This window comes from Uloborus diversus, chromosome 1 (genome assembly GCF_026930045.1).
Source record: "Uloborus diversus isolate 005 chromosome 1, Udiv.v.3.1, whole genome shotgun sequence".
Classification (NCBI taxonomy): Eukaryota; Metazoa; Arthropoda; class Arachnida; order Araneae; family Uloboridae; genus Uloborus; species Uloborus diversus.
This window is the reverse complement of record NC_072731.1, coordinates 40,132,757-40,153,854: the sequence shown is the minus strand read 5'-3', so window position 1 is coordinate 40,153,854 and position 21,098 is coordinate 40,132,757. Positions and strand designations below refer to the sequence as shown.

At 32.2% G+C, this 21,098-nt stretch overlaps 1 long non-coding RNA gene across 1 annotated transcript; it reads right to left on the bottom strand.

Moving 5' to 3' along the window:
- Positions 1-1,206: 1,206 nt before the first annotated feature.
- Positions 1,207-8,467, bottom strand: LOC129234558 (uncharacterized). Its single transcript, XR_008581552.1, has 3 exons — positions 8,130-8,467; positions 6,114-6,210; positions 1,207-1,345 (listed from the first exon to the last, which is right to left on the bottom strand). It is a non-coding gene; the product is annotated as an uncharacterized LOC129234558 (long non-coding RNA).
- Positions 8,468-21,098: the final 12,631 nt, after the last annotated feature.

Genomic DNA, 21,098 nt, shown 5'->3' with positions numbered 1-21,098 from the left:
TATTCAGAAATAACGGTTCTAAAAACCGATCGACGTAGAAAAAGTTTCAAAAACTACATAGAACTAGATTTTCACCGACGTCGAACTACGTAAAAACTTACCACTTCCGTTACATCCACGAATATCGGCCTTGAACATTCAGGAGTAACGGTTCTATATCGTCACCCCAATTGCTATAAGGCGACGTCATTTTTTCCATTTTTTTTAGATACAATAATTTATAAATAAAGAGTTTTTACACTTCTTTCAAAACATATTCATCAAAATAGAGGTTCATTTTATTAAGTGAGAAGATTTTGTACTATTGCTCGGCACAAGCATGCAATTTCATACATCAGATGCATTTGTGTTCAAGATACATGAAGCTTAAGCATTTTCCCGATTTTATTCATGTGAAACCGTGCTTTCTATTTACGTACTTAAAGTACAATGAAATATTAAGAAAAAACCCTTTAAAAAAAGGAGAAAATAAACTTTTTAACTCAATATTGAAAGAAAATTCACCTTTTTCTAAAATTCTTAAACGAAAAAACAAGTAAATTGAAACTTAATAAATGATAATAAATAAACTAGGATTAAATAAGACGGTTAAAATCTTTCACGTTTTGTAAATATGATGGCTTCTGCATTTTGCAGTATAATACAGCAAAAATTTCAGAAATAATTTCTGCTTAACATTTTTTGTCAGTAAATAAAAAGTAGTAAAAATAAAGCTTTCTTACAGTAAAAAAAGTCAACCTTCAAATTCCAATAAATATAAAATAATCATTAAATATATTTTACTTATTATGCATAAATCACCATAATATACCTATAAATGACATCTTCAATAAAACAATAACCACATCAGTAAGAGTATACTTATGTTTTTTCTAAGCATGAGACTATAAACTGAAATTGTACTTTTTCAGGAATACTTTTTAGTAGTAATTTTTAAAAGCATTAACAGAGGAATGAGGAATTGAGGCTTTTAGATTTTCTTTCATGCAAGGCTTGAAATTACTTAGTAGTTTCTCAGTTTTTGGGAATAAAGTTGTTATTCAAGAGTCAAAGACTACTCGTAGCAAAATAAAGAGTAGAAGCAAAACTATTTCTTAAAATATTTATTAAAAACGAATTAAACAGAACTGGTTTACATAGTATATACAGGAAACACTGCATCAGCTGTAAATATATGAAGTCAATTAAACACGCTAAGGTAAAGACCGGAGCAACAAAATCTAATCATCCATTCACCATGGAGAATTGGGATTGTTCGCAGCACTCAATCCTTTCCACACTGAAGTCTTCAGAATACTTAACCAAATCTTGTTTTCACGTATTGAAATAGCATAGGGAGCACCAGCTAAAAAACATATAAGAATTAAAAACATTAAACATTTTTTACTGTACAAAATAATAAACCATCAATTTTTGGCTATTTTGTGATAGATTATGGAAAAGACATGGAGAATTATTTTTCCTACTTATCGATAACTTACAGTCGACTGTATACCAAGTAAGAACAATCTGTTTTTAGACAGTCACAGGGGAGAATTGAATTAGTCATGTTGATTGTACCAGTAATGTAATGTTAAAATTGCAAAAAATGCACTTTACTTTGAAATAGTATGAATGGCTCAGCCAAGGAGTTTTGGAGTCGAACCTCCCGAATAGAACTCTCAATTTCAACACATATAGCAGGGTTTGGTTTTTTACCAGGACATGGAAAAAACTAGGTTTTTTGCAGGTAGAAACTGTGGTGAAAACCTAGAAAATACTGTCAGCCCTGCGTAATCAGGTAACAGTTGAATGAATACCCAGCTTATATGAATAAAACCTCTAAACCTCTTGGAACCAAATATTTCTCCACAGACGCAATGTTAAAGATCCCCCCTTAATCGAATAATTTCCCCCAATAATTAAATAATATTGATTAGCTTTTGTTAATATTTTTGTTGAGAAAAATTTTGAACTGACTAGATATCTAGATATAAGCTAAGAACAGCTATTGACGTAAAAATGTAAAACAATAATTTTTGCTATCAATAGGAGAGGAAACATTCATTTTCCATCAAAATAACTCTTCTAATCCACCTAATTTCTTTTGTCGTTGAAAAATATACACGTTTCAGACAGTAATAAATTGATAAATACAGTACGCTCTTGGTGTCACGAAATCGAAGGAACAGTAAAATATATATATATAGGCAGAGTTTTCGACATAACAAGGTCATAATCATAATAAAATACTATTCTAAAAATTAGTCATGATCACTAAAAATAAGTGTAAATATGTAACGAAAAAAAGTCTTAGTTGAGAATAACAATTGAAATTTTTTAAACAAGTCAAAATTAGAGAAAAAAGAATGCTCTAGTGAAGTAGCAAAACATAATAATTATCACGACTAAACTTAGCAAAGATTTCGAATACCAAATTGCAGAATGGTTTCAAATGAGATTCAAGCGCCCCAACACAAAAAAAGGTGCTCAAAAGATTGCACCATTCCTTGTGTCTCTAAAGGGGGTCCCCGTTCATCTCCCCTTTTATGGAGGTGAAAATAGAGTCAAAAGGTCCAACCAAATGGTGTGAAAAGTTTTAGGTACGTACGTTTTTTAGGCTTCTATGCAGGCTTGGCAAAGTATCGGACACTACGGTAAAAACCCTGGTTTTTACCGTCCTGTCCAAAACTATATTTATAGAAAAATTTTAGTTTGTGACAAAACATCAAAAACAAAATAAAATGTGTCAAAGAAATGTTTTATACTGATCATTTATTCAATGTGAACATTCAACTTATTTATGCAGCTGATTTTAATCTAATTACATAGAAGTTAAATTCTTGATTAAAATTTTAATTTTTATGCATTATTTATTTTTTTTTTTTTGATAAAGTAATCAAATTTCCCTATGTTTATACATGTGCAAATGAAAGTGGGGTTGGCAAGGTTTATAATGTCAAAATTATGTTTTTTTTTTTTTTTGACTATTTAATATATTTATTCAACGTGAACATTCAAGTATAAATATATATGTATTTATACAACTGATTTTAATCTAATTATGTAGAAATTAAATTCTTCATTAAAAATTTCAATTTGTATGCATGTTTTTTTCCCAGCCATAAATCAAATTTTTTGACATTTGTGCATGTGTACAAAAGAAAATGTTCAAAATATTAGTGAAATAATCGACTTAAATGCAAAATTTTTTACAGTTATAGGATGTATTATACATCAAAGGTATGAACCAAAAAAAAGGTATTCACAAGCAGGGGCGGCAAATAGGGGGGTCAAGAGGGGGCGGTCGCACCCCCAAATTTTTTAAGCAGAATGATAGAAAATGGGTGAATTCAATTTATGTAAATCGGAAATCAATGTTCATTTTAAAAAATCTCGCTGGTTCTCAGTAAATATTTGATGAAACTCGACGCATTCCCAGACTAGAAAAAGTGTTTTTCGTTATTTGGATGATGACTTAAATTCATGAAGTATTTTCCGGCCTTTTCAGAACATAGAAAAGTGATAGAGAACCATGGTTAATTTTAACTAAAGAAGACATTTCCTCATTTTGGCTAAATATTTCATACTTGTGTGCCCACTGTAACGATGGCATGTTCAATATGAGTGGCTCGTGCAAAGTGGTGTGGCTGCATGGTTTTCACAAGAAAAGTCCTTGATATTATTCAATAAATTTTATGCTCATTTTTTAAGTGTATATTTATTTAATGAGTGTTCATCGCTTTCTTCTGCTAGAAACACGTTTCAGCTGCTCAATGCATTATATGCTTTCATAGAAACTTCTTAAAAATGCATACGATTATTGAATTAAAAAAAAAAAAACATATCAACAAATATCTTTTATGGCGCTCTATAAGTATACAATCTCGGAGTGACAGAATATGGTCTTCACGAGTTAAAACCATAAAATTATTTCTCTATAACTTCAAAGCAGTGATTTGACGATTGGAAGATTTATTGCAAAACAATTCTTTCAATGGTGAAAAAGCTCATGCCCTTTACCATGTATGACTGTTTGAATTTTTATTCAATTTGTTTGTATTGAGGAAAGTTTTTGAAAAATGCTTTACTCTATCAAAACATCTTCAATCCACTACCCTTAATTTTCAGACTATTCAAACCACAGTTCCATCTACAATTGATCTGTGCAGCATACTACCATAGTTCAATCTACAATTGAAACTGAAACTAGATTTTATATAGATGCATATTTCAATCAATCGTGAAACCTTTCAAAAAATTCTTCCTCCGAGCCAATTTTAAAAAGGTGCGAAAAAAAAAGTGACGAAAACCCACACACACGATGTAAAGTCAAACATTGTTTTCTTAATATTTTGTATGAAGTAATCAATTCAGTTTCGAATGAAATTAACACAAGATTTGATGATATTTTTTTTCTGTATGGTTGGCTCTATATTATCTGGATTGGATGTTGAAAACAAAAAATAAAATATTTCAATTTTGAGTAAAATTTTTAGCACAAGGCAAGAAAAATTACAAGCAATATACCGACAGACCGGTTATCACATCCAGAGACTGCAGTTTCGTCCTTGTTATGGACTCATCAGTCTGGAATAGTGAATAACAGAGCTGGATGCAGAAGACATCTCATTGAAGCTGAGAGCGCCTATGAGACTAGATTATTCAGTGATGTAAAATTAAGCCCTTCACAATTTTTGAAGTTGCCTGGGTGATTTTAAGAGCAAGATATAAAAAGTGTTTTCATACATAACTTTATTACTTCAATTATTTTTTGATTTTTCCTATCAGCTCATCTAGTAGAGAAAGATTTCTTTGTCTCAGGAGGTTAGAGAATTATTTTCGAAACACAATGGGCAAAAAAATTTTCTATTTAGTTGTATTGGTAAAACAGCACGACACTGGGCACTGACAGATTAGTAACACGATTTCCTGCTCTTCCGAATTCGAAAAATCATGCACTAAAACTTTCCCAAGAGGTATAAAAACTTGAGTATCGAGATGTTTTGTGCGATAACGTATTAGAAAATGAATCAAAATTTTAATTGTTTCCAAACACAAATTTTTATTCATAGTAAACCGATTTTATGACCACTCCCTGTTAGATAATGTGTTTTGTACCACACTGTAGTAATACAAAAAAGGCAATTATAGAAAATATGAAATTTTTATATTATTAAATAGATTTTTGGTATAAACAAAATTTATATAAAAATACCTTCGATTTAAAAATAAAAGCAAATAAATCATTTTTTTAAGCAAATAAAACGTTAAAAGCAGAAATATGCAGGAACACTGCAGACACATGTTTTGGCATTACAAGGAATATCTTTTTCAATCCACAAAATGTGAGCTTATGTGTTAAAAATATCCGACAAAAGTCGGATATTTTTGTAGGATGTCTTTACATTCATTAGCTCACTTTATGCACTACTGAAAGAGACCTTCCTTGCAACGCAGAAGCACAGGTCTGCAGGATTTCTGCACATTTGTGTTTTAACACTTTATTTGCTTTAAAAAATTATTTACGTTTGGCAACTAGAACTATAATAGGTTGATATAATTTGTTTTAATTCTAACTTGGTTAATCATACCTTTTATTTATTTGCTTTCTTCTAATTTTAAAAAATAACATTTTTGTAAAATTTTTGACACAAGCAAAAGTTTTTAAATGATGCATAATTAAATTTCAGACGAAGTTTTGTTTTAAAAACTATTATGTGGACATGGAGGTCTATACTACAGTTCCAATGAGTTCAAAATTCATCATGTGTTTGTCTGTGGTTCTTAAAGTATATTTGATATTCAGTATTCGGCCAGGTAGTGACAGGTCGAGTATGCGGCACTCGGCCAAAGTGCTCGTCTCTAATAGGGAGAATTCTCAAACATACAAACACTGGCACACTTAAATACAAGATGATTCTTTTGAATAGTTCATTGATAGTTAAGAATCGAGTGAAAACTGATAACATTAAAAAATTTCATGATAACAAAAAGTGATTATTTGAACATGCAAATGAATAGAGAAAATTGGGACTGAGGGATTTTGATAACAGCAATAAAGGATTGATAACATTGACCCCAATCATATAAGGCAGAGACTACTGTACATTTTCTATAATATGATTTCTTACCATTTTTGTCCGGGTCTGCAGCAACATTATTGCTTGTTGAGTATATCCCAAAACTAACTTTCCTGCAGATTTTTCAAACACTAACTAGGTAACAAATCTGTAATAGAAAAAGAAAAATGAATGCAAACAGCAGAACTATCCATAAACTAAACACACACACACAAAAGGGGGTAGGTACTTTACATAAATTAGACAAACATCAAAGTTAGAAATCAATAAAAATCCTACTGGTCCTTCGGACTAGTCAACATGAAAATGTACTAGTCTGCAGACAACATCATTGGTCCGCTTTAAATTTAACCAATAAATATGTCTGTACGTAAAATTATTTACGCTTTAGGATTGCGTTTATTAAGTAATCTTTACTAATAATAAAACTGAAAGTCTGTATTTGGATCTCTGTCTATTACGCGTATAGCACCTAGACTATTTGGCCGATTTCCATGTAATTCGGCAAACACTTCAAAGTGATTTTTTCAAAATTCGATTTTGTTCTTTTTCTATTCCAATTTTAAGAACATTTTACCAAGCAAATTATAACATGGACAAACAATTGCCAACAATATGTGCCAAGGGGTGAGCAAATTAACATAGCAAATTGATGAGGAATTCATCATCCATCATTTGTAAATATACAGGCGAACCAAATGACCTTTTAATTTTCTACGACGTGCAAAGCCGTCCGGGTACCACTAGTTTTAAATATAACTTTCTTATTTTTAACTAATTGATTTAACATTAAATAAAGCACTACATTCAAAAATTTTTGTTTGGCAATAAACATTTAAATTTTAAACAGCCAAGTGTTATGTATGAAAACTAATTTCATTAATCAACCCTTAAAATGGGCTACCAAAAATTTGATAATTTAATTTTGCCATTTTTACTTAGTTTCAAATGCTGAATAAAATGTGGATGATTTATATAAATTATGTACTTGTACATCGATTTGAAAAAAAAAAAGTCAATGAATGGTTTGGCTAATAATTAGTTCAGGCATCAACCAGGCTTATATGCTTTTGAATTTTTTCTAGCAAAGTGTGATCATAAATTGCCAGGCGCTGGTGGTACCGAGGACCACCAATTTTTTTTTTTTTTTTTTTTTTTTTGTGGTCTGATGCAGGTTTTACTTGTCTGGGACCAGTGGACCAGCCATAATTTTGAACGCTGAACATTTTGCACTATTAACAACAAAATGAACTAATTTCATACACAAAATAAGTGAAACTAGAAACATTTTTTAGTGTTCAAAACCTAAAAGCCCTTGCACTGAAATACAAAAACAAAATTTTGAGCAGCAAAGGTAAACACACTTTCAATCGATATCTAATATTTGAATTGAAACACTGACATATGCATTTTAGACCAGAAAAACAACTCCTTTTTTTTCCCAATAATAGTGAAATCCTTTTCCTCATTTAGTAAAAAGGGACCCTTGTCGAAGTGTACCAATAAAGTTATTTCATCCACCCCAGATCAATATAAAATGCATTGGATTAAAATGAAACTGAGAAACTAATTCCTAATCCTAAGTAGAAAGGGGAAGTCTGCAAAAATTATTTGCATCTTAAAATGCTAATCAAGAAAATGCATTTGAACAAAGTACTTCAAAAGAACTTACAGGACCAAAATAGTTTGGAACATAAAACCATCTTAGATGCATAGGAAATAATATTATTTGTACATTATTTGCTAACAAATCTTATGCAAACATTACTTAATAAATTTATCTCTGCCATAAACAATAAAACAAATATCAAAGCAAGTGTATAAATTAAAATCTTAAGGGGTAAGAAAAGAACTGAAATTATTGGGGGGGGGGGGGGATGCTACCTCAATTTTTAAAAGCTGGAAAATAAAAATAACATGGAATAAGATCAACTTAAGTTCAACACACATTCCAAATATTCAACTCACAATAAGAAGAAATAGCGTTGTAAATAATACAAAAATCAGCCAAAAACTACAGAATCATAGCATTTTATATTTTGTAACTTTGCTTGTAATGTTACTTACTTAAATTGTAGTGCAAAATGATGTTTCAATATGCTGAATCCAACTTATCAATGGCGATGTTTCTTTCACAAAGTTGCCATGCCGTTTGCCGCCATACAAATACAGAATGAAAGTAGCGTCATCATGATCACGTGACATCCGGTTCCGTAAGTGGTCTTGGTTAAAGTTATACAGATTCACGTCGAAATTGGTCAAAAAACGTTTTTCGATGTTTGCAATTTTTTCTATTTTACTACTGATTTCTATACAAATAAGAATATCGCTATATTTTCGTATAATAAAATGACATATTGATTTCAAACGTAAAAATAAGCAGTAAAAACTTCGAGGCATTTCTTTTAGTGATTGTTTCGATATCTGCAGCTTCAAAGTTTTTTTTTTTCTTTTAATAATCTGCCAATGAAAATATACCAAAGCAAAAGTATATTTATTTTCCTCATTTGATTTAAAACAGCTTAAATATGAAATTTTTAAAAAAATGTCGAAATAAAAACATATTTCGGCACAGAACTATGTTTAGAAAACCATATGGGGATTATTTTATAGTTTGATGTCGAAGTATGTCGGTGTCACAATATTTTCTTTCGACATTAAACGACTTTTTTCGACGTTCGCAACATTTTTCTATTTTTCTCCTAAATTGCGTATTTATAAGAAAATTACGAAATAAACGCTTTTAATTATGGCTAACTATTTTTAAAAAATCGAAACAAGAAGTAAAAACCACTTTTTATATAATGCCAGTGAAAAAAATATACTTCGACATAGTTCTATATTTTAAAAACTGTATCCGTTATCAATCGGGATTCAAAACGTCGATCTATGTCGGTCCTACGTCGTTCTATATTTTTGTGCTACTAGGGATATATATAAAATAGTTATAAAATAATCTTAGGAATAATAGAAGTAGTTGAGCGCCGTTTATTATCCAGGAGAAACAATTGAAACTGAAGATTAAAAAATTAGCATCTTATGTAACTATTTTTTATTTGAGTGTGTGCATTTTTTAAAATTGGCGTACAAATGTCGCATAAATTGATTGAATTTTCACTGTTTTTTCTAAGTAACGTATTGCGTAACATTTCAGTACTTACTTATTTTGAAACTACTTTTAATTTTTTTTTCATTTTTCCAATGTTTCAGTCTTAAAGGAGCGTAGCTAAATATTCTACGAAATGTATAAAAGTCTTTGAGGATTTCAACTAGTTCACTGACAGATACTTCTAATGTTTGCTGAAACTAGCTTCAAACTTTTATTTTCAACCCCCCCCCCCCTTTTTTTTTTGAAAAAAGTGCATTTTTGCCTTTTTTTTTCAGTTTTTCAAGGTCAAATAGCGCCGGCTAAATATTAAACAAATTTAGCGAAATTTTTTATGGGTAATAACGGGCCCATATAGCAACTTTTCCGCACTATCCAAAAACAGATTTCCAAAAAAAGTTTTTTCGGCCCATCCTACTAGTCAGCTGGCTGTACCCCGGTGGAAAAATGATCAGCTGATACATTAAAAGTTTATGACGCAGGAGTTAAGCGGGCGTCCGTTAAGTTTTCCGTCGACTCGCTGCCAGCTGACTTTATTTATTAGTTAGAGAAGTATACTAACAATCAGTTTACAAATGTTCATCTGGGAGGAAGTGACATATGCTAAATTATTTTCGTTGTTTCTAAAGATAGAAGTAACACACACTAACTTACCATACAATAGTGTTATCTAACCTACTGCCTATGGGTCACTCTCGTCGCGCGAATGGATTTGGTCCGCCCGGCGGGAAGCTTACAAACCAAATGACCGGCATTTGGTTCATAATATATTTCCTTTTTGCATTTTTTAGAGAAAACGAAGCCCAAAAATTCTCAAAAACCGCACTATTAATGGCTTAAGTAAGAAAATTTCGTGATTGAACGGCGAGGATCAGGGATACCACTGATTTGACAAAGGGGTCACAACCTTTCAGGCTACTAGCCCCCCTCTGAACACTGATATGAATTCACGCCTCCCCCCCCCCCCTCGTACACTACCATAATCGAAATTAGAAACTAACGTTGATTATTAAACGAACATGCGGATAGAGTTCGTGCACAGAATTTAATATTACAGCATATAATTTAATTTTGTGCATAATACTATAGCAGCGGCAATTAAAGAATCAAAAAACTAATAAACAAATTAATTTCAGGTAATCTAGGATCCGGTGAGGTTGGCATTTACAGTCACTTTTATAATATTAATAGGAGGGCTGCTACTGTTTGTCCTGGGAAAGTTTTTAAGTATTAGATTGTAATACCTGAGGTGGCTTTCAATGCCTTTTTCCTATATTTTGACTTAATGTATGCTAATACTGAAAATCTAGATTCAAGAGGGTACTATAGTATTAAACCTGTGCGCGTCTGTCTGTGTGTGTTGCAACCCTATATCCTCCGGACTGGAAATGTTGACAAGGTCAATACTAGTAGTGTTGGATACAGAACATCCGGGGGAAGACGGTTTTTCCCTGTCTCAACCCTCTAAACTTTAAGAGGCTGGAATTCAAGTCCTGTAGATGTCAGGACACATCCAAAAGTATTAAAATATCAAATGTCACCCGCCGCAGGATTCATCGAACCACCGCAAGTGTCAAACGGGAGCTGGCGTGCTAAAAGAGCAGGGGTGAAGCCCCTTGGTGTGTAATAAAACTGTTCTAAAAATCTCAAAAACAGGTGATAGTGTCAAAAATATTTTCAGATTATCACAAATGTGAGCAAAATGCTTTCCTTTTCTATTTTGCTTTTTTAAACATCCACGCCTGCGTTCAAATTCTACTACACCCCCTTTGTTGATAACCGCTGAACTATAGTTGGAATGAACCAAACCTGGCAGGGTCGTAATGCTGTGATCAGGGTCTGCATAGCCTTCACAATGTTGTCAGGTTAGGGTTTTCCCATCTGTAGACCTTCTCAATTGATAAATTGTAGGGTTGTTGGCCCGCCTCGACTCCAAAACTTTACGATGTGATCCTTGAATTTAAAATGTTGGAAGAAAAGAAAGGCGATTAGAATATTGCTTGCTTTCCAGGAAAATTAATTTTGTTCCACCTTCGTCATAAAATATCCAACGACTCTACTTCGCTGTTTGGAGGAAAGCTTATAATTACTGCATTTGGCTGTTGTAATATAAAATTTAGTGCACAAACTTATCCGCCTGTTCGTGTAATAATCATCCTTAGTTTCTAATTCCGATAATGGTAGTGTACGTGGGGAGGGGGGTGAATTCTTATCAGTGTTCAGAGGGGACGCATAGCCTGTAAGGTTGCGATCCCTTGGTATAATCAGAGGTACCCTTGGTCCTCGCCGTAATCCCACGAAATTTTCTAACTTAAGCGATTAATAGTGCGGTTTTTGAGACTTTTTGGCTTAGTTTTCTCTAAAAAATGCAAAAAGGAAATATATAATCAACTAAATGCCAGTCATTTGGTTTGTAAGCTTCCCGCTGGCCTGACCAAATCCATTCACGGGACGAATGTGACCAGCAGGCAATAGGTTAGATATCACTATTTTATGCTATATTGTACTAGCGTGTGTTACTTCAATATTTAGAAATAATGAAAATAATTTAGCATATGTCACTTCTCCCAGAGGAAAATTTGTAAGTCGATTGTTAATATACTTCTAACTAATAAATAAAGTCAGCTAGCAGTAAGTCGAGGGAAAACTCGTCAACTGGTGCATTCTAGTTAACGATAGATGCTCCCACTTAACTCCTGCGTCATAAGAACTTTCAATGTACCAGCTGACCATTTTTTAACCAGGGTACAGCCAGCTGGCTTGTGTATTTATTCATAGTTGCATATAAGCTGTCATCAGGCAAATTCTTAGTTGAGAGGAAATCATTGATTTTTTTTTTACATGTTTGGCCTACCAGCTGACTTATAACCCACCGCGTTACATCAGCTGACTTTGTATTCTCCTTCGAGATATTGTCTTAACTGAAATTTGACAAAGTTTCATCCGGGGGGGGGGGAATGATTGACTTTTTTTTTACATGCTTTGTAGGCTACCGCCGCTCATCCTATCCACGGACACGCAGCTGACTTTCACAAGGCGTTTTTATCCCATTCCCTGATGCCTCTCACCATTTATCGTTCGAGAAATGTTTGATCAAATTTGTACCCGGCTCCCGGATTATAATAAAAAATCATTTAAAAAGAAGTTTAATTTGTTTGTGAACTTTTGAACCTGGCATTTCAGATTTGCACTCAGTTTTGGAAATAATATTTGACTAAGCATTTAGATCCCACATTGCATAAAGGGCACATGCAGTCAAATCGCTTTATCTGGGCTCATATCTAGTGGGCATTGAGCTAAATCCAGAATTTTGTCCAGATAAGTCATGGTCGTGCTGTTTGGTAGAAAATAATATTCCAAAAACTATGAAGAAAAATTTGTAATGAGTATTCAGTCGAGAAAAAAAATCGCCTAAAATCAAAAGAAATTAAGAAAGAGATAAGCAGTATTTTCAAATCGAAAAAAAGGGAAACAATTGTTATTACCACCTACAGGACATTGTTTTACAACAATTTAATTTTCACAACTTTAATTCGTCAGGGGAGATGAAACTCTTCTTGCTTTAAAAAAAGAGTGGTGCGAAGAAAACAGTAAGAAATCCTTGATTGCTTGAAAAGTTGTACAAGTGACCAAATACAACGCACCCATTTATACATTTACACAAAAAACTAATTAAAAGTTTTATTTTGAGATTCTGTAATTACTAAGTGATGTATTTAAGGTATAACTTCATGTTTCAAATTATTACTAGAATATCAAGTTTCACACAAAAAAGATATCATTAAAGCACCTTGTTCGAAAAGAAAATTAGAAACAAACTTTTGTTATATCAATTATTTTGAGACATTCGATATCATTTCTGTGCGCCATCAAAAATAAATAAACAAAAGAGAAAAAAACATCAAAAAGATAGAAGAATTTTTCTTCAGAATTGGCGCAGCCGGTTCGTTTGGAACAAAAAAGTCTCCAATTTCAGTTTTCAATCAAGTTGCCTTGTGTCCAATATTCGACGTCGGTGCTTTGCGTAAATCTTTTCCGAGCTCGAACTTAATACAGAAGTTGGAGTGACAGTTTAGAATAAAAAGAGAAATTTTCTCAGTGTTGTAAAAGTAGAAGATGTGTAAATTCATCCTAATAAAGGATGGCGGGTACTATACTAGTATAGTGCAAAATTATAATTTTCCTGTAATTCTTTTTTTCCCATAATATTCTTTTTAAAAAAATTGTCTGATACAAATTTCGGTGCGTACCTTTTTTTTAAATATCGTTCAGAAATTAACAATATTATTCTTGTCCATGTCCCAACAACGGAGTATTTCTCTCTTGTAGGCTTAAGTTGTTTACTATTTCAAAGATTTGGTTTTAACATTAGCTTCTTAAGCATTATGAAGCTTTCAAGTTCCCGATTAAACATTCAGTTTAAAAATTATCGCATGCTAATAATAATATATATATTATAATTTTCTTTATGTTTGTAAAAAAAAAATTCTAGTGTTAGCGAAAAAGTAATTATTATTTAAAAGTCTACACTTTAATTTTATTTTTAAACTAGCGGTACCCGCACGGCTTTGCCCGTAGTAGATAAATTAAAAGGTCATTTGTTTCGCCAGTGTATTTGCAAATAATGGATGAGGAATTTCTCGCCAATTTACTATGTTAATTTGCTCGCCCATGTTACGGTTCCAGGTTATTATAATTTAGTGATTTCCACGTCCATGTTATGATAATTTGCTCGCTAAAATGTTGTTAAAAATGGAATAGAAAAAGAACAAAATAGAATTTTCGGAAAATTGCTTCAAGGAGCACACCCCTATGCTACAAACTAATTTTGTACCAAAGTTCATGAAAATTAGCAGAACGGTTTAGGCGTTCTGCTCGTCACAGAGATCCGGACAGATATCCCGACAGAGATCCAGATATCCAAACTTTGAGCTTTATTATTAGCTAGTGGTACCCGCACGGCTTTGCCCGTAATAGAAAATTAAAAGATCTTTTGGTTACCATACATTATTTGTAAATATATAATCGCCTGTATATTTACAAATAATGTATGTTGAATTTCCTCGCCAATAGGCTTCTGCCCATGTTACGGTTCCACGTTATAATCATTTCGTAATTTACTCGTCCATCTTATGATAATTTTGTTCCTAAAATTAGAATAGAAAATGAACCACATCGAATTTTCGAAAAATCGCTTTTGAGGTGCACACCCCCGTGCTACAAACTAACCGTGAGCCAAATTTTATGAAAATCGGCAGAATGGTCCAGGCGCTATGCGCATCACAGTGATCCTGACATACAGGGATCCGGACAAAGAGAGATCCTGGCAGACAGAGAGTCTTTCAGCTTTATTATTAGTAAAGAATATCACAAATATTTTCAACACATATTCATATTTGCATTCATACTATCATTCTTCTACTTTTATTCAAGATTTGTTTTTGATTAAAAATTAATATTGAAAAGTTATTAATATCATTGATAATCTAAAAATGGTTCCGAATTGATTGATAAACTAATCAAGCTTTGAAAAAACAATGTTACTTTGTCATTCCTATGAACTACATAATATTTTTCTAATCAAAAAAGTATAAGGAGCGCCAAATAAGGGCATGTGAACTAACAAAGAAAATATTTCGTTTTTCTATGCAGGATTCTTCAGATTTTGATTTTATCGTCATCAAAAAGCTTGACTGATGATAAAACGTTATCAACAAGCTAGTTGTTACAAAGAAGCAACAGTACAGCGACAGTTATTGCAAAAAAGTCTTCTCAAAATGCCTGATATTATTTTACAGTTAATTTCGTTTATTTGTGGTTTATTGTAGTTTACAATTTTTTTTTTTAATTGTTCTAGAAAGCTCAATTTATATAGTTGTCGAATTCAAAACGAAAAATGACGCTACTTACAGTCATTTTTCCTATTAATTTTATAGCCAAGAAAAGTAGACTGTAGCCAAAGAAGCTCATAACTGGCATTATTAGGACTCCAATGTCTTTATTAGGACACTGAAGGTGAAGGTTTAAGGATATGGCCTTGTACTGAATGGGCGGCACATATATGCAAAAACTGTGTGCAGGAGCGTCCAAATCACAGAGAATAATGACACATCACACATCCTTAATCCGAATGTGACGATCGATCTTCCTCCGATCCGTCGAAGTAAATAGGAAATTTTTGATAATGTTTTTGAGCGTAGTAAATGAGGTTTCATACACTTTCATATTGAAAATAAAGAATTGTTTTTCTTAGTTTGCTACTAGTTTTTGGCTTTTTTTCAGTCCCACTTTTTTATTTGGAACCCATGTTCCTAAAAAAGCTAATTCACTTTTCTTTGCTGCTGATTAATATAATTTAAACTTTTTCAATCAATTTTCACATGGGAAGATTTTTTTTTATTTATTTATTTATTTTTTAAGAGTCATTTGATGAATTGACGAACATTGGTGCCAATGGGCGAGATAGTAGGTCCTGTGCTTTATGTTGGCCTTAATTGGCGCTCTTACCTTATTATTTCAACATTAAGTAAAAATAATTTAAAACAGACTTTTACTTCAGGTCGATTTTTTTAACTTTGTGAATAATTAAAAATGTATTTAACAAATTTTATTTTAAATATTTGCGCTGTAGGAAAAGTTAAAAAACATTTTTGAATTAAACAAAATATACATAGTGAAGAAAAATGGAAGACTTTTCAGAAATATGTTTCAGTTTTAACAGCCATTTTAAGTTACTCGTTACTCTACACGCTAATTTTGGTTTTCTCAAATGCTTTCAGGATTCTTGCCATACTTTCAAAACTTATTCGAAAAAAATAGAAAGCAATTTTGTTTAAAAGAAGATCAAAGCAAAAATATCAAAGAAGCATGTTTATATTTGTTTTATCTAACACAGGAAAAGTGGCCCATTTAAAATGACTTACACAAAAGCAACAAAAATTAATTATCTATGTGCATTAGGATACTCTTCCAAAAAATTACGCTATGTATATTTTATCAGCCTTTCTAAGATTAAACCAAACAAGAAACTGAAGTAAACAGAAATAATCTATGCATGAACTATGCACGGTCATGATTCTTAGAGCACATGTTTTAAGCAAATTGTTTACTCGCATAAATGTGACAAGATATTTTTAAAACTTAACAATTATCCATAAAAAAAAATCCGTGCGTTTTTTCACTTATACAACACGTGATTCGTAATCTGCTTGGATATTGTACATTTTAAAGACCATTGTTTTAACTAAACGTTTCATCATTTATAAGTCACGTTGGATTGTCTTGAAAATTGAAGAAGAAAATTTTGATATGTACGTGAAATGGGAACACATGTGAACACGGGGCACATATAAATATGTTTTGACAAAGATAACTCCAAGCAAAAAAATCTTCAAAAAATTTCAAATACTAGCAGTACCAGGTATAACTCTTGACCTAACGTTTAGAGCAATGAGCCAGTTTATGCTTCTGGTGTAACAACTTTTTCCTTTAGCAAGTGTTTCATACAATCGTATCAATCTTCTTCATGTGAAAACATAATTGAAAGTAACTAATAAGCAAAACTTAATTTTGAAAACCAATAGATGAATGTTTGAAACACTGTCTCACAATTTTATTTTATTTTTTAAACTAAGTGTCGAATTCTTTTTTCCTTTTTTTTTTTTTTTGCAAATTAATTCTGATGAGGTACTACTTGTAAAAACAACATCTAGGGGGAACATGTAAACAGTTCCAATACCTTCTCCGTGACACTAATATTAGTGCGGTGAATAATACGTGTTGAAAATATGTATATGTTTATAATAATTATTTTTCTGCGAATGAGTTTGCAAATTTTTTAATAATGCTATTATTGTTTTAAATATTTCTTTGTTTTTGTTATTTTATTTCATTTATTTTGTTGATTGTTTATTTATTTATTTGCTACGTTATAATTGGTAAACAATTTTGTGTTCTATAAATTCATCAAATAAAAAAGCAAGAACGTTTTAATTAATTAAAACTTGAAGTTTAAAGTAACTTTAAAATACATTTAATGTTTTGTAAGATGCTCAAAAGCAATATGTGAGAAGAATAATTTTTACCTAATAAAATACAGGGTGAGGTAAAAAAACTGGGACAGAGTTTGCATCATCGGATGTTAGTAAACTAACTTATTTTTAATTAGTGTCTTTGTTTTTTGTGTCTCACTTTATTAGAAAATAATTTAAATTAAAACTCTTAGTTTACGTGTTGTTTTCGATTTTCTTACAATTTCAACAAAAGATCTCATATTTTAAAGTTGTTTCACCAAGAAGAAAGACGGTTCATTTGCTTGTTGTGCCTCGGAAAACAGTATCTGATGTAATATGCGGTTTTATGTAGCTTGGAAATGATAGTCGATGTCAGGAAGGGTACAAAAATGAACAGTGGACATTTCCGTTAATTGTCAGGCCCCCCAATATTTAATTTTAATGAAATCCTTGGGTTTCCAACTAGAGCAGTCGTTTGCGAGACAGGAATTTGTGACCGAAAAGTGCGACCAAGGGCAAAAATAGAGCTCGGACAGAACATTTATGAGTCCCAAAAAGTTCAGCCTTTTGTTGAAGAAAACAAATTTGTATGACTCCAAAGATGCCAGAAACATTTGAGACGGGGTGCAAGTCCGCTCTGGAAAAGATACCTTTCACTGCTTTACCGTTCAACCAACTCATAACTCCCAGAACGCTAAGATTTTATCGGTAGCCAACTCCAAGCCCCATAGAAAATGTTCAACATCGCTAACATCCGAAGTCAGGCTTGGTCTGAGATAGAATCAGCACAAGTGACAAAAAAAAACTCTGTTTTTTGGTGGATGAGGGCCGTAAAATGAATCAAAAAGTGTATAAGAAGGACATTTTAGAAGCTATTGTACTTTTGTGGGCTTAGGACCACTTTGGCAATGTAGACTGGACATTTCCATTAAACTCCACACCAAATTCATATGGCCAAAAAGACAAGAGTGATGTAAGGCGCATTGTTTTTGACATGATATCATCTGTAGAGTGGACGCTCTGCTCGATAGACTTAAATCCCATTTATTCTACTGTATGGCCTATTTTATAGTCAAAGGTATGTAGCTATATAGCTATATAGCCCTAAACTACACAAAAGTTTGAACTCTCTAAACCAATTGCTTTGGAGGGAATGGGATAGGTCAAAGGTAAAAGACTTGAGGCCTTTGGCTGAAAATTTCAATAAGCAGTTGCACCTCTGTATCACTCACTGCAAAAGGCGGCCACTTTGAAACCAACGAAATTTATTGATTGCTACAGGTCTACTCATATTGTTATTATTTGTGTTTTGTTAATCTCTTTATTTTTAATAAAGTTGTATGCAGATTTTTCTTTCTTTCTTTTTTTTTTTTTTTGTTAAACTTTAAATTTTGACAGTCAGCTGAGTGAGTGATATATTTCGTAAGAAATATTTCATTAATGACGCAGTTACTGCACAAATTTATCTGACGCAATATAGGTTGCAAACCCTTTAATGTGATTGGTATATACGGAATGTTTCATATAAAAGAGATTTTCGTGGAAATAGGGATGCTTGTCCTGTATTTCTTAATCGTGTTCATATGTGCCCGCAGGATTGTTCACAAGTGCTCACCTGTAGAGGCACCCGTGAACAATTGTTCACATTTTTAAAATAATAAAATAATGAAATGATATTTTTTTATCGGGAAAAAAATCACGACACAAAGAAAAGACTATTAAATCATGGGGGCATATTCTTGGGGAAATTAACTTTTTCAAAAAATAAAGAAATAAAAAAATTCTGCACATGTGTCCCCCTTTCCCCAAAACGATAACAATTATTACGCTACATTGTTGTTGGATGTAATCTGTCACAATTAAATGCAAAATGGAAGAACTCAAGTTTTGATATCTGATTCAGAAAATTGAATTCACTTTTGAAAGATTTAAATCGAAGCTCTGCCATTGAAAACATATTTTAAATAATTTATTATGCAAATATACGTGATTTATATTTGTTGCAAAAATCCTGTCTTGTGAGAAAAGTTTTAATATTTTTAACTATCTGTCTTGCCTGATATCCAAAATTTTGATCCTATTTTAGAAACAAAATTACTTTTATGCTTACAAAATTTTGATACATAATAGTAACAATTAGTAACAGTAAGTACAATAGTAGCAACAAGTAGTAAGACAATAGTAACACTTTTCACACTTGTTGCAATTTCTTGGTGAGTGTTGCATACAACATTTATTTTCCGGAAAAGACGAAAATTTGCACGAATTTTACAAAAATCCTGTTTTGTGAGATAAATTTTATTATTTTTAACTATCTGTCTTGCATGATATCCAAAAAACTTAATCCCATTTTAGAAACCTAATCACATTTACAAAATTAGACACGTTATAGTAACAGTTAGCGCAATAGTAACTTCAAGTCGTAAGACAACAGTAACACTTGTCACACTTGTAACAACTTGTTGGTGAGTGTTGCATATAACATTCCTTTTCTGGAAATGACGAATATATGTACATTTTTTGTTACTTACTTTTCATAAAAGTGAAGCAGTGCTTTTGCAGTTGGTTTGTACATTGTTTTTATGAAAAAATTTCTTTACAACCTTTATAATTTCAAAATTTAATTTTCGGTAATTTAATGATCGGTGATATTTTTTTACGAAAATGATAAATTTATGTAAGAACGGTTTTTGTAGATCACAGCTCTCGAAATTGCTGTTGAAGGAAAGTAACTTATCACGTCATATTTCAGAAACAATTTGCTTTTGCAGTCTGTTATTAACGGTGGCGTTTTTCACGGTGGACAACCTAATGGGAGCATATAAATCGCCACGTACAACACGCTGCAATAAATCCTGTTTTTCTACCATGCCAACGACAAAGGTTAATGGTTGAAAGAACAACTAACTCGGATTTCCTAATCTAAGATTATTAACGTCAGCTATCAAGAGTTTGGTTTCTGACTTTAAGGCTGTAGTAGACACTAAAAACGCTGAAAATTGAGCAAAAAATCGAGAAAAAATTTTTTTTGCCTTTTTACTTCCTTTTACAAAAAAGGAAGTATTGTATTAGCGAAAAAAATTTTACTCAAAAATCGACCATAATTACTATTTTGCTCACCTCCTAATGAATGTTGAGTTTTTTTTTTTTTTTTTCCGACCCGATCACATGCGCATATACACATGCGCACAGACATCTATACCTAAGAACGTATAGATGTCTGAAATATCTATTTTGACGATTCCCAAGTTAACTACAAAGAGTTTTCTCGTAACGACTGTATGTATCTGCGTATGTATGTTGCATAACTCAAGAACGGTATGTCCTAGAAAGTTGAAATTTGGTGCGTAGACTCCTAGTGTGGTCTAGTTGCGGACCTCCTCTTTTGGTTCTATTTGCGTGTTTTTGAAGTGGCCTTTTGCACCTTTTTTGGGGGGGGGGGAATCATTGTTAATTTCGATGCAAACTCAAGTGGTGTTATAATTTGGCGGACTCTTGGAGACATATCGCCAGTTTTTTGATCGCCAAGTTTCGTCGACAACTTGGAGGTTTTTTTTTTTTTTAAATCTGGTTTCAATTTGGCCACTGTTGGTGATATTTAGAGAGTAAGCTATTGAATCACATTAAAAATGTCAATAATGGGGAAATAACATTAAATTGGTGTGAAAGAAAGTCATGTGATGCTCACATCAGTTTGTTTAAATACTATATCAGCTACTGTATTCAGGGCCACAAGAGTTTTTCCATCCCATTTATTATTTAATGAATTATGCGTTAGCTTTGTTTTTCGCATCCGTGATCCCGCCCCTTAGTTTACATTTTCAGCACGTATACACTGCTGTCACTATTTACATAAAAACATAAACTTAAAGTGTTCATGCACCACAGTATTTTTAGGATTAAAAAGAAACTTTAGAA